The sequence below is a fragment of the Pteronotus mesoamericanus genome, unplaced genomic scaffold, assembly GCF_021234165.1.
Source record: "Pteronotus mesoamericanus isolate MK-2021 breed Mesoamerican mustached bat unplaced genomic scaffold, CSHL_Meso_final contig_52, whole genome shotgun sequence".
Lineage (NCBI taxonomy): Eukaryota > Metazoa > Chordata > Mammalia > Chiroptera > Mormoopidae > Pteronotus > Pteronotus mesoamericanus.
The window spans coordinates 19,458,160-19,469,654 of NW_026555189.1; the positions used below are offsets into that span (position 1 = coordinate 19,458,160).

General features: G+C 44.4%; 1 pseudogene; it reads right to left on the reverse strand.

Annotated features, from left to right (window-relative positions):
* Positions 1 to 10,832: 10,832 nt before the first annotated feature.
* On the reverse strand, positions 10,833 to 10,994 carry LOC129075318 (uncharacterized; annotated as a pseudogene).
* Between the last annotated feature and the right edge of the window lie 501 nt (positions 10,995 to 11,495).

An 11,495-nucleotide genomic window follows, 5' to 3' on the forward strand; every position in this document is an offset into this window, starting at 1 on the left:
AAAGCTACAGATGGGGCAGGGGGAGGGAGGGCTGAAGACAACAGGAATTTCTTTTCTCACAGTTCTGGAAGCTAGAAAGTCAAAGGTCACGGAGTCGGTGTCTCGTGAGGACTCCTCTCGGCTGGCCGATGGCCGCGTTGGGTCCTCACGAGGCCCTCGGAGCTCAGGCTGTCTGGTCGTCCTCGAAGGTCACTAATCCCACTGGATCCGGGCCCCACCCGCATGACCTCATTTAACCTTAATTTATTTCTTAGGGGCCTTGTCTCCACATATAGCCATGGTGGGAGTTGCATTAGGCTTTAATATATGAATTTGAGAGGTGGGGGGGACACACTTCGGCCCACGACACACATAAACTGTGGAGGTCAGTGTTTCCTGGATTCAGTTTTCTGAGTACGATCTCCTCCAACATTCTTCAGAAATGAAGGGAAGGGACATCTGAGTGCCCTTTTTATTTTATTCTTTCAATAGCCATGAGGTGTCATCTCCAAAGGGTCTTCACTGGTCACTACAATAGAGTGCTGGATTTAGCAAATAAAAAAACAGGAGGCTGCAATGTTGGATAAACTATAAATGGAGGGTTTTTCTTCTGAAGCATAAGTATGGCCTCTTAACTATTTGGGATATATTTATGCTAAAAATTATTTGCTATTTCTCCAAAATCCACATTAAACTGGGTGCCTTGTATTTATTTCATTGGCCCCCTCTCGGGCTGGGGTGGCAGCCTCATTGTTCACCTTGGCCATGAGGCATTCCACCCTTCCTCGCCTGGAAAGGCTTTTGATTGTATGCCTGACTCCCTCCTTCTCCAGAGCTGGTCTTGATTGGTGCAGGAGAGAAAGGACCTGCCCCAGTCAGTCTGTCGGTGCTTGGTTGTTAATATTCATCATTATTAACTTTGTTGTCAATGCATGCACGAAGTGTTCTGCATCAGAGACAGATTTCTTATTAATTTCCTTAATGTAAATAATAAGTACATAAACGCACTGGCATATCCTGGAGGCCTTGCCCCAGGCCAAGGATCAAACGCCCTCCGCAAGCAGCCAAACACACCACAGAGGAGGGATAAGGAAAACAGTTTGTCTGCTCCCGAAGAGGAAGGAGGTAGCCGTGCCCCTCCCTCCCTGAAGGGCTCTCCTGGGAAACTTAATGGGGCCTGAAATCTGCCTCCCACCATTTGGAATGTTAAATAAACTCTCTGGGAGCTAGACCTCCCCAGAGTCTCTGCTGTCACCGCCTAGTAGGTTCTCCAAGTTCTGGGACTTCACCCCTTTTGATGTAAATGCCGATGGAGATAACGCTGTGGCTGCCGGAAGTGGGGCTTCACCCAGAGACCCGGCCCAGCTGCAGCCATTTGGCCTCTCCCTGAGATCCCGGTTGCTTTATTACCCCTTCGGAGGAGAGCAATTAACGAGACAAATGGCTACAGATCTAATTATCACAGTCCCTGCAGGGTCGCAGGAGGCGGGTGCTTTTCCCTGGAACTCTGAGAAATCGGAGGACCTCGGGGTTCCCTAGTCAGTCTTTATAAAAAACGTGAGTGCCGACTGCTGGTGAAGCCCACCTTCCCCGTTTCCAGATTGCGGAACTCAAAGCGCTGTGCTCCTTAAAGAAAGGTAACAAAAGGACCTGAGGTGGTTCAAGACAGGATCAAAACAATAACTCAGGTAATACTGAAAACATCCGTAGACAAGTCGTTAATGTAAGTAAACAGTTTTAAAATCAAATCGACCTCAATTACCCAGAAGATAATATCGCATATTGGAGGATTTTTGGCAAATTTGTCATGGATAGCACCCACCAGGAAAGAAGATGCTGGGAAAGTGTGCGAGCCGCAAAAGTTGGTCCCTGAAAATAATAGTTTGCATTCTCTCAGAATCTTAGGTTTACTTGAAAGGATAGACTTGAGAATGTAGGTAGGTCCTTTTAAAAATTATTCCTGAGAAGTATTACATGATGACTACTGAGAAGAAAAGTTTGAAGACTAGGAAAGGAGAGTAGAAGCTTCGTGTGATTCAGATTTGAATTGTCTATTATGATCTGGGGTGGTTCTGCCCCATACGAGTGATGCCCCTGAAAACCATGAACCGCAACGGAGACCGATGCTTGTGGAGCCACCGAATTTCTCAGATGTCACTCCAAGCCACTGGGATGCTCGGGGACTTGGGGCTGTCCCACTTAGCAATTCTGTTTTGATGTTTGCAGAATTGCTCCCAGAAGGGACAATTACTCCGTAAACAGTAAATTAAAACAGTAAAACAAAATAAGGAAGTGGTCAGCTGCTGAGACTTTGTGCCTTCCTTTAATATTCTGTTTCATTGTAAATTTTGGTGTCTGCTGAAAGCCTGCTGAAATCTCTTCGTGTTCCAAGGATTAGGAGGCTGAGCCTGTGCGGTATCTTCAATCGACTTTCTTAAAATGAATCCAATGAAATGTTTTCTGACTTCTACTTAGCACAGAACTGCTGCTCTCAAGGCTACTAGAATGTTTGTGAATGATACCCGCCATGTCCCCTACATTGTCATTGGTTCTTTATTGGGTTTTTGACCTTTACTCTTGCTGTTGCTCAGACTCAGTGTGTATATGACCTAGAGGTCCCTGCTTAGTCAGCTTCTGCCAGCCCAGGAAATGCCCCTTCTGCTTCCTTCCCACTGGATGCTGTGTCTAGGGCTTACATTCCCTTTCTTATTATTTTATAACATTTTAGATTTTTATGTTAAGGAAATTATGTATGTGTGTACTCATACTCTAATCCATGTTGCTTTTGAGGATATATATATATATATAGATATATATAATCTCCCCAGGCATTGCAAGAAGCAATTTTTGCTTATATTTGGGCCCCCGCATTATATTTTGTACTTCACTTACATTATGCAATACTTTTGGGGGTTATAGTCCACTGTTTTATAATAGCTTTGAAAGCACTAGTCTTCATAATACCCTTGAAATTTATTCTACCCAAATGGCCATGTGATTTTTCAAGAATATTGTCTATCTAGATGCTTGGAGTAGCTCATAATTCTGTGCATTTATAATCTGAGCATTTGGATTCTTCCACTAACATAGAATTTGACAACATAAAAAAAACACACACAAAATTGACTAAGTATATGGCCTTAACTTTTAACTGATCCTAAGTCTCTGACTTATTAAAGCAAAATATTTTCATGTAAGGGTTTTATTTTTTTCCCCTCTCAACTCTATTCTAGCAAGGCTTCTATCTGCAGGAGGCATCTAGAAAAAAAAATTAATGTTGTTTATATTGATCTATACATTGATTTCAATGGTTGGGGGAAGCAGTTCAGCTGACAGAGTAAAAAACCAGGGAAAAAAAATTCCACTTTTGAAGCACATTATTTGAACAAAAGAAATTATTCCTATTGAATTAAATATTTCAATTATCTGCTGTAATGTAACTCTCCTTACTATTAACCTAACCCAAAATGAAATACTAAGTACACCGGGAAGGTGCACAAAGCTCGCATAACAGAAGTGCTTGGACAACCAGGATAAGAAGTGACATTTTTTAGCTGAGCCTTTGTTGTGTGATATCAGCTCATCGAGCTGACAGGTCCATTAATCAAGGGACACTTAACAGCCAGCAAGCTGAAAAGACAGGCTTCATTGGCTGAGTATTCATTACAGGAAAAATAACTCATGAAATCCTCTAAGCAGAGCACACTTATCACCAAAACAGAAGGAACGACGACGGCATCGATGGAGACACAGGATTTCCAAATGGAATTTCAGGACAAAAAATAAATGGGGGAGTCTGGAGAATAAGAACACATTTACATTTCAATGGGTGCCAATTCAGAAGGTAATTTTTCATGATAACCTAATATATTTTAAATCACCATGAAATTAATTGCATTGAAATTAATTAATTGCGTGCCTTGTTTGGATTTTATCATGGAGCTGATGGCTTTGCACTGGGCTAATGGACTTTCTCCCCGTGTCGCTGGTTACCTGTTTAAGCATTAGTAGCATTTAATATTTTTATTTATTTAAAGTTTGTAAATAAAAGGGAGCCAAACATATGGTGATGGGACATGATTCGACTGCGTGGTGGGCACGCAATGCAACATAGAGATCATGCATCATAGAAATGCACACTTGAAACCTAGAGGATCTTATTAGCCCAAGCCATCCCAATACATTTCATTTAAAAAGTGGGCTTTTCACCTCTGTGTGTTTGGAACTCTTTTCGAATTTGTCAGATAAAATAGAGCTGACCTGGATGGAGCACAATCTCCCTTGCATAACTATTGGGCATAAAGGAGGTGCACCTAGTAAGCTTACAGGTTGAGGCTTATATTGATATTTAATGGCAGATAGAATTAAAAAATCAGGCCAGGCTGCCTCCTGAGCCCATCACTCATAAGTGGCTACATGCTTTTAGGTCGATAATGTCCGAACTGCCTGCGCCCAGAGACGCATCCGCTTCCTTCAAATCCGTCTCCAGAACCTGCCCCCTGGATTCGGAGTCCAGCCGTAGGAAGGCTGGCCTGTCCTTCCTTCTGTAGTTTCTCCTGTTTCTAAACACGTCTCAGGTATAGATTTCCCAAGAAAGAGACAATCTGGAGGAGATACGTATTGGCAGACTCGGTTTCCCCTTTGTCTCTATGTGCACATTCTTGTCCCTGCAAGTGGCCTTATTTGGGGTTTGGAAAATGTGGTCAGTGCAATGAAATGGTCTGGTTTCCATGTTATGCTCTCTGTGTTTCTGGGGTCATGCAGCAACAGCGGCTGTGTGTGTAAGGCATCGGTCAGCTCTTAGTTAGGGGGATCCTATCAGGCCCCAGGCGGTCCGTTGTTTGAGAACAGGTTCCTGCAGTCACGTGCTCTGCAGGTGCAGGTCACTGGGATTTGCTAGTGTAACTGAGCACGGCAGTGGGGTCTCCCTTCAGAGACGGTGTCAGGGCAGGGCTGATTTGCTTCCTTTCCCCGCTCAAAGGCCCTATTGACTTAAGTGACTGTACCTCCGCTTCGAAATGTTTGCTTTGCCAGGACGCGGCCTAGGGAGCGTGGCCCTGGGGACAGATTACAGCATCGGTCTCCTTCAGTTTTGTTCATTTGATTGGCTGAGTCTTATTTTTGACAATCAGAAAGTAACTTAGAAACTAAGTATCAGATTAATGAAGTGTTTAGGTCAGTACGTCTTCATGGAATGTATTTAGACACTCCTGTTTTGTGACTGCTTTGCCGCATCCTCTCAGAATTGTCTTTAATATTTTCCATAATGTTAATTGGCCATATACGGATGTTAAACATTTTTTTAAATCACATTATGATGAAGATTAAAAATTTGAAAAATACCCATATACTCTCAATTAAATACTTCATTTGTGGTTTGAATTATTAGGATCCTGTGCCAAATTTAATCAGGATAACAAGCAGTAAATCAGAGAAGAGGACCATAGTACGCAGAATTGTGGCTGCCTTTTCCCGTTCCAGGCATCTGAGCTTCATTAGTTATTTCATCACAAGGATAAAGGACTCAAGGTCACTGAAGTTAGGCCTCTAGGGTTCACTTCACATGTGATCTAATTTCTGTCGCCTCCTAGTTTGTTTAAGCTGGGAGTTTCTTTCTCGTGTTTACCGGCCCCACTCGCCTTTTTCTCCCCCTGCTGCACTGCCTGGTCACCACTAGGTGGCGCTAAGACTTGGGTTATAACTGCCAGAGGCTCAGGCAAACTTGAGCCCAAGGCCTGGAACTGAGGAACCAAAAGATCCCTTCAAAGCTCTTCTGAGCAGTGTATTACGAATGAGGAAACAAACTCGGTGAAATTATGTAATTTGTTAAGAGTCCCATAGAGCTCCCCTCTTCCCCATCCCCTTCCCTCTCCTCCTCCTCTTTCTCTTCTTTCATCTTGTTAATAGCTCCCAGTCTAACCTCATCATCTGAGAAGGAGCCCAGGAAGGAATACAGCTCAAAATGCTGCAGCCAGGTTTGCTTTACTCTGGCAGCTGCGGGGTGCCTTCCACCCATCCATCCATCCATCCAGGAAGCAGTTATTAAATATGTACTTTTTGCTTTGCACAGTGCTAGGCATTGGGAATAAACACAGATGAAGCAAAGGCCTTAGGAACTCACATTCTCTTAGAGGATATAGAAATGAAAAAAAAAAAAATCACACTCTGAACCAAAGATGCTGCAATATAGGATGCGCTAGTTGCTTAGAGGGATTCGAAACCAGCTGCACAAGGCATTTAAAGGGGAGAGTTCGGTGGGACAACCTTAGAGGCTGAAGGGCACCTGGGCTGAGAAATGGGAGGAAGGACCTTCCAGGCAGAGAAGAGAAGGGCTTGCTGGGGGCTGTTGGTCATGGCTGACACCCAAGGGCAGCAGGCAAAGGGGCGGCTGGCGATCTGGAAGGAAGGAACAGATTGTGAAGGTCTCGCACGAGCTGTTACCCCTAGGGATCTGCCCTTTTTCCTGACGGGAAGAAGTACTGCACTGTAGCTCAGAGAATGGTGGGGACAGGTGGTTTTTCAGAAACAGCACCCTGGTGGCAGTGTGGAGGGTCGGAGACAAGGAAGGCTGGGGTTGGGGGCTGCTGCCACGGAGCAGGGAGGGAGGGAGGGTGGGGCAGCAGGGGTGGGAGGGGATTTCAGGAGTGGGCGCAACTGGCTTCTCTTTGTAAAACAGTGACTGGGACTGTAACCAACATCCTTAGAGGGTTGTTACAACTCCAGCGCTTGAATTGCTTACAAGCATTAAACAAATTAAGTTTTAATTAAATGCACATATTACTTGGATAACATCTTTGAAATTATTTTTGAAGTATGATTTAATGGCATTCCAAGTTGAAGCAGATAAAACCTTCCAATAGAGGAACCCCTCCCCCCCATGCCCTGCCCTCAGCACTGACTGGTTAGGATTGGGGAGAAACAGACCTCTCCTCCGCACCTCCCCATCCTCTTTCTCTTCTGGGACATGTCGCTGATGTCTTCCTTCTGATTGTCCAAATTCTGTTTCTACCAGAGCCCTCCCCTGGCGGCCACCCCTCCTGACAGCTGAGGATGTTATTTCTCTCCCCTGGACCCCATCACCAAGACCAGCCTGAAGTGTCCTGTTCTGTGGGGAGGGGCGCCTCTCCTTCTAGCGGGAAGGGCAGAACTTTGCGGGCTCTGGAGGGGGGCCCCTATGACCTGCCACTTTCCCCTGGAGGACCTTGTCTTTCCAAGAATTTCCAAGTCCAGAACCATCCTGTTTCCTTATTATTCCCTTCAAGTGCGAATTATACACATGATGGCTATTCATGTCACCTGGCACCCCAAATTCAAAGTCCTGGGAACTGAATTGTATTGCAAACGTGTCCCAGTGACTGTGAGTGCCAAGAGGGACAGCAAAGTCCCAGGTAAAAGAGGTCCCTTTAAATGTTTTAAACTCGTGGCAGTTTCTTTGTTTTGTCTGCATAGGTTTCCAAGTTTGGGGTTTTCTGTAAGAAACAATAAAAGCTCCCATTTATTGAGAGCTTACCATGTGCCAGGCAGTTTTAGTATTTTGTCGCCAGCCCTCCGGGGTCCTCCCCTGCCAGGAAAGCTGGGCTTGGCGGTCCCTCTTGGCTTCCTCCCGACTCTCCAGGGCCCAGCTCCACAGAAGCTCCAGCTATGGGCTCCATTTCTTTACGCATGCAGTGTTAAGTCAGCCCTCAGTGTTGGTGGGGAAGTCAAGGGAGGCCTCTCTGACAAGGTGACACTTGAGCTGAGACCTGAAGGATGAAAAGGAGCCACCATCTGAGGAAGGAAAGAAATCCTAGGCACGGGCTGCCATAAGCTCACCTGCCTGGATTTGCACCTGGAAGCTCATCCTCACTCTTGGATGCTCTATACGCATTGCAGACCAGTCTGCCTGCTCCTGGAGCTTGGAAATATTCCACCTGTAGGGAAAGGTTATTTTGATCACACAGCCCCCTTCTGCCCTCCTGTCCCTCGGTCCCATGGGGAACACTGTCATGACTGTCTGCTGGGGAGGCGCCAGCGGCCAGGGCCACTGGCTGTGTCTCCTTGAGAACACCCAGCCCTCTCAGCCCCATTTGATTTGTGAGACCAGCAAATTAATGATCTAAAATTTCATGGAGCTAGAATTGGAGGGACTAGAAGATGGATCGCAGTGATGAGTGAAAAAAATGTAAGTTCATTTCATTTGAACGCCCGGTTTGATGTTCTAAACTTTACCCTGAGTTTATTTAACTTCCTTGAGAGGGGTTAAGAGACGGCGGCCTGGCCAGCACAGCCTGTTCACTCCCGCTGAGGTGGGCGCTTCCGGTAGCTGCTGCCACCTGGCCCTGAGGGAAGTTGCTTCCAGGAGAAACTGAGGCCTCCAGCCAGGAGCCATGTGAGCGAGTCTCCTTCGAAGGGCAGCCTCGGCTCCAGCCAAGCCTGCAGGTCACTGCAGCCCCAGACGACATCTTGCAAACTTGTGAGGACCCCTGGCCACACCATCCAGCCAAGCTACTCCCAGGTTCCTGACCTCCAGAAATTGTGAGATAATGTATGTTTATTGTCCTAAGCAGCTAAGTTTTGCGGTAATTTTTTGCGCAGTAAGAGACAATTATCTAGTAAAAATCACCCTAAAAATAAAAGATGTTCATCTGCCACCCTTGTTTTAATCTTCAAAATTTGAATAGGTAATGTGTTTTGAAATGAAACCAATATTTCGGAGATTTCGGTTACCTCCGCAGTTGCCCTCCCGGTGGTCTGCCTGCAGGGTGGGTGGAGGAAATCGGGCGAGGGACGTTTCTAGGGCGAATGCAGACAGCATAATCGTGGGGTCTGTGGCAGCTCAGTAGGAATGGAGGAGCCCCCTAGTGCAGTTTCTGAAAGCTTGGAGTTTCTGAAAACAGCTATAATTAGTATCTCTAACTAATACCGTTTTTACTCCCAACTGAAGTCATTCATGCCATTTGAGCTGCTCCAACCAAATTTGGGGGAAGGGCGGGGAGCGGGGGAGGCAGGAGCACAGCCTTTTCTTAAATTTGGAAGTGGAAAGGAAGAAAAATAGGCAGAGAATATATGTTAGCAAATGCTCTTTTTTTGGTGTGTGGAAAATAAGTGGTTTTAGCACGGACATTTCTGGAAAGGCTTTGTCTTCCCTCTTTGGGATCAGGCCTTTAATATTATCCCTTCTTCTCCCTCACCATGCAAAGTGGTAGGACAGCCAGCTTTACAGAGACCCAACTCTACTTCCCCAGAATAGATACTGTTTAAGACTTTCCTGAAATAGAGAGGTGGATGTGGCCCTATGTATTATTTTAAGACTCTAAGAATGCAAAGTAAAAATGTCTTTTTGTTTCCTTTCTTTTGTTATAAAGCCAGAGGATACAGCATAGAATATTTTCTCTGCATTTGTCTGTCTTGATGCACATGGAATTAAATTTGTTTTGAGAATTCAATTATGTCTTTTCATTTAAATTCATTAAAGGAGGGGAGGGTCAAAAAAAAAAAAAGAAAGAAAAAGAGGTGTGCTTGTGAATTAGTGAACAATAGGAAGTAAATGGCATTTAATTATACACCTGGAACAGAACCCCAGAGAAAGACAATGCTGGCTGTCACGATGTGCCTCTTGTTTTTCTGTGAGTGGTGCGGAACTTACGTGGCGTGCCTTTCTACTAGTGAAGTGTGACAGGAAGGAAAAAAATAAAAACAAGTGAAACAAAAAGCAAAAACAACACAAGACAAAAACCTAAAAGTGGCTTCAGCTGCCTCTGGATTCTGAAAAAAAGGCTTCATGGAGGGGGCAAAGTGACCTTCGCCCTGGGGGGACTTTATTGATTGGCCTTTGGATTGCGCCTGGAGGCTCTGGGACTAAAAGAAGCCAAATTTCTCCGCTTCCCACGTATCAGGAAATTTGAAAAAGAAGAGAGGAAGTTTGGAAGGGTCCCAGGAGACTCTGGAAAGTGACAAAAGGGAGATGAGTCCCAGAAGGTCAGGCTGAAGCCAGGGGACCCAGAACAAGGCTTTCCAGAGGAGAGAGGGCTGGCATCCTAGGGATGATGGCCCTTGACCTTCAAGTTCACTGTTTCTTGGGGAGGTTGACAACATCCGGGAGAATATGCCTTTCCTTCTGGAGATCCTTAGAAAGGCACACAGCACCCAGGGGGCGTGGCCTGTGTCACTCTGCCTTTACACTAAGGCCTTGCCTTAGTGTAAAGCTGATGGATTTTGTGGTATGTGGTCAGGGACTGGCATTACTAGCATCAACATGTTAGACTTGTTGCTATCAGCAGTCCTGGCCTCATACCATGAGCTGGGAGGTGTCTCTTGTCTGTTTATTGGAAGAGATTGTGAGGAACTGGTATTATAACTTCTCCAAACATTTGATAAAATTCACTTGTGAAACCATCTTGGCCTGAAATTTTCTTTATCAAAAGGATTTGACAATGAATTCAATATCTTGTAACAGTTATAGGACTGCCTAGTCTGTCCATTTCTTCTTGGGTGAGTTTTGGTAGTTTGGGCTTTTAGGAATTGGCCTATTTTATCTAAGTTGTCAAACATACGTGTATAGAGTTATATGTAATATTTCCGTAGTATCTTTTAGTGTCATTAAGGTTTTTAATTGCATCCACTCTTTCATTTCTGATACTGGTGATTTCTATCTTCTCTCTTTTTTCCCTTGCCTGACTAGAAGTTTATTGGTTTTATTGAGCTTTTCAGAGAACTAGTTTTTGGTTTCATTGGTTTTTCTCTATTATTTTTCCATTTTAAATGTTATTAATTTCTGCTCTTTATTATTTCCTTGTTCCCATTTGCTTTGGGTTCATTTTGGGGGTTTTTTTCCTTTCTTCTTTTTTTTCTTTTCTTTTTCTCTTTTTTTCTAGAGATGTTTCCTGCATGGTTTGTCTCCTCAAGTCATTGTCCGAAGGACTTCGGGAAGCTGTAGGAATATGCAGGCGCAGGCTCAAGGCCCGGCTTCCTCTCCAACGTTGTGGAAAGGGACTGTGCAGGGCTCATTTTGTTTTTATCTTAGTTTCCTAAGGTGGAAGTTTAGCTTTTTGAATTGAGAACTTCTTTTCTAATGTAAGCATTTAATGCTATAAGTTTTCCTCTAACCACTTCTTATCTGCCTCCCACAAATTTTCGTATGTTGTATTTTCATTTTCATTCAGTTTAAAATATTTTCTAATTTCTATTGAGACTTCCCTTTGGATTCTTGGTTTATTTAGAAATGTGTTGTTTAATTTCCAGGTACTTGGAGACTTTCCAGATATTTTCCTGTAGATTTCTAGTTTAATTTCTTTATGGTGAGAGAACATATTTTATGTGATTTGAATTTTTTTAAATTTGTTACAGTTTGTTTTATGGCCCAGAATATGTTCTATCTGGTGACTGTTCTATGTGTACTTGAAAAGAATATGTATTTTGAGCCCTGGCCTGTATGGCCCATACCTGAAAAGTTGCAGGTTCCATTCCTGGCCAGGGCACATACCTAGGTTGTGCGTCAGATCCTGGGTCTGGGCGCGGGTGCATGTGGCCCCCAGTCT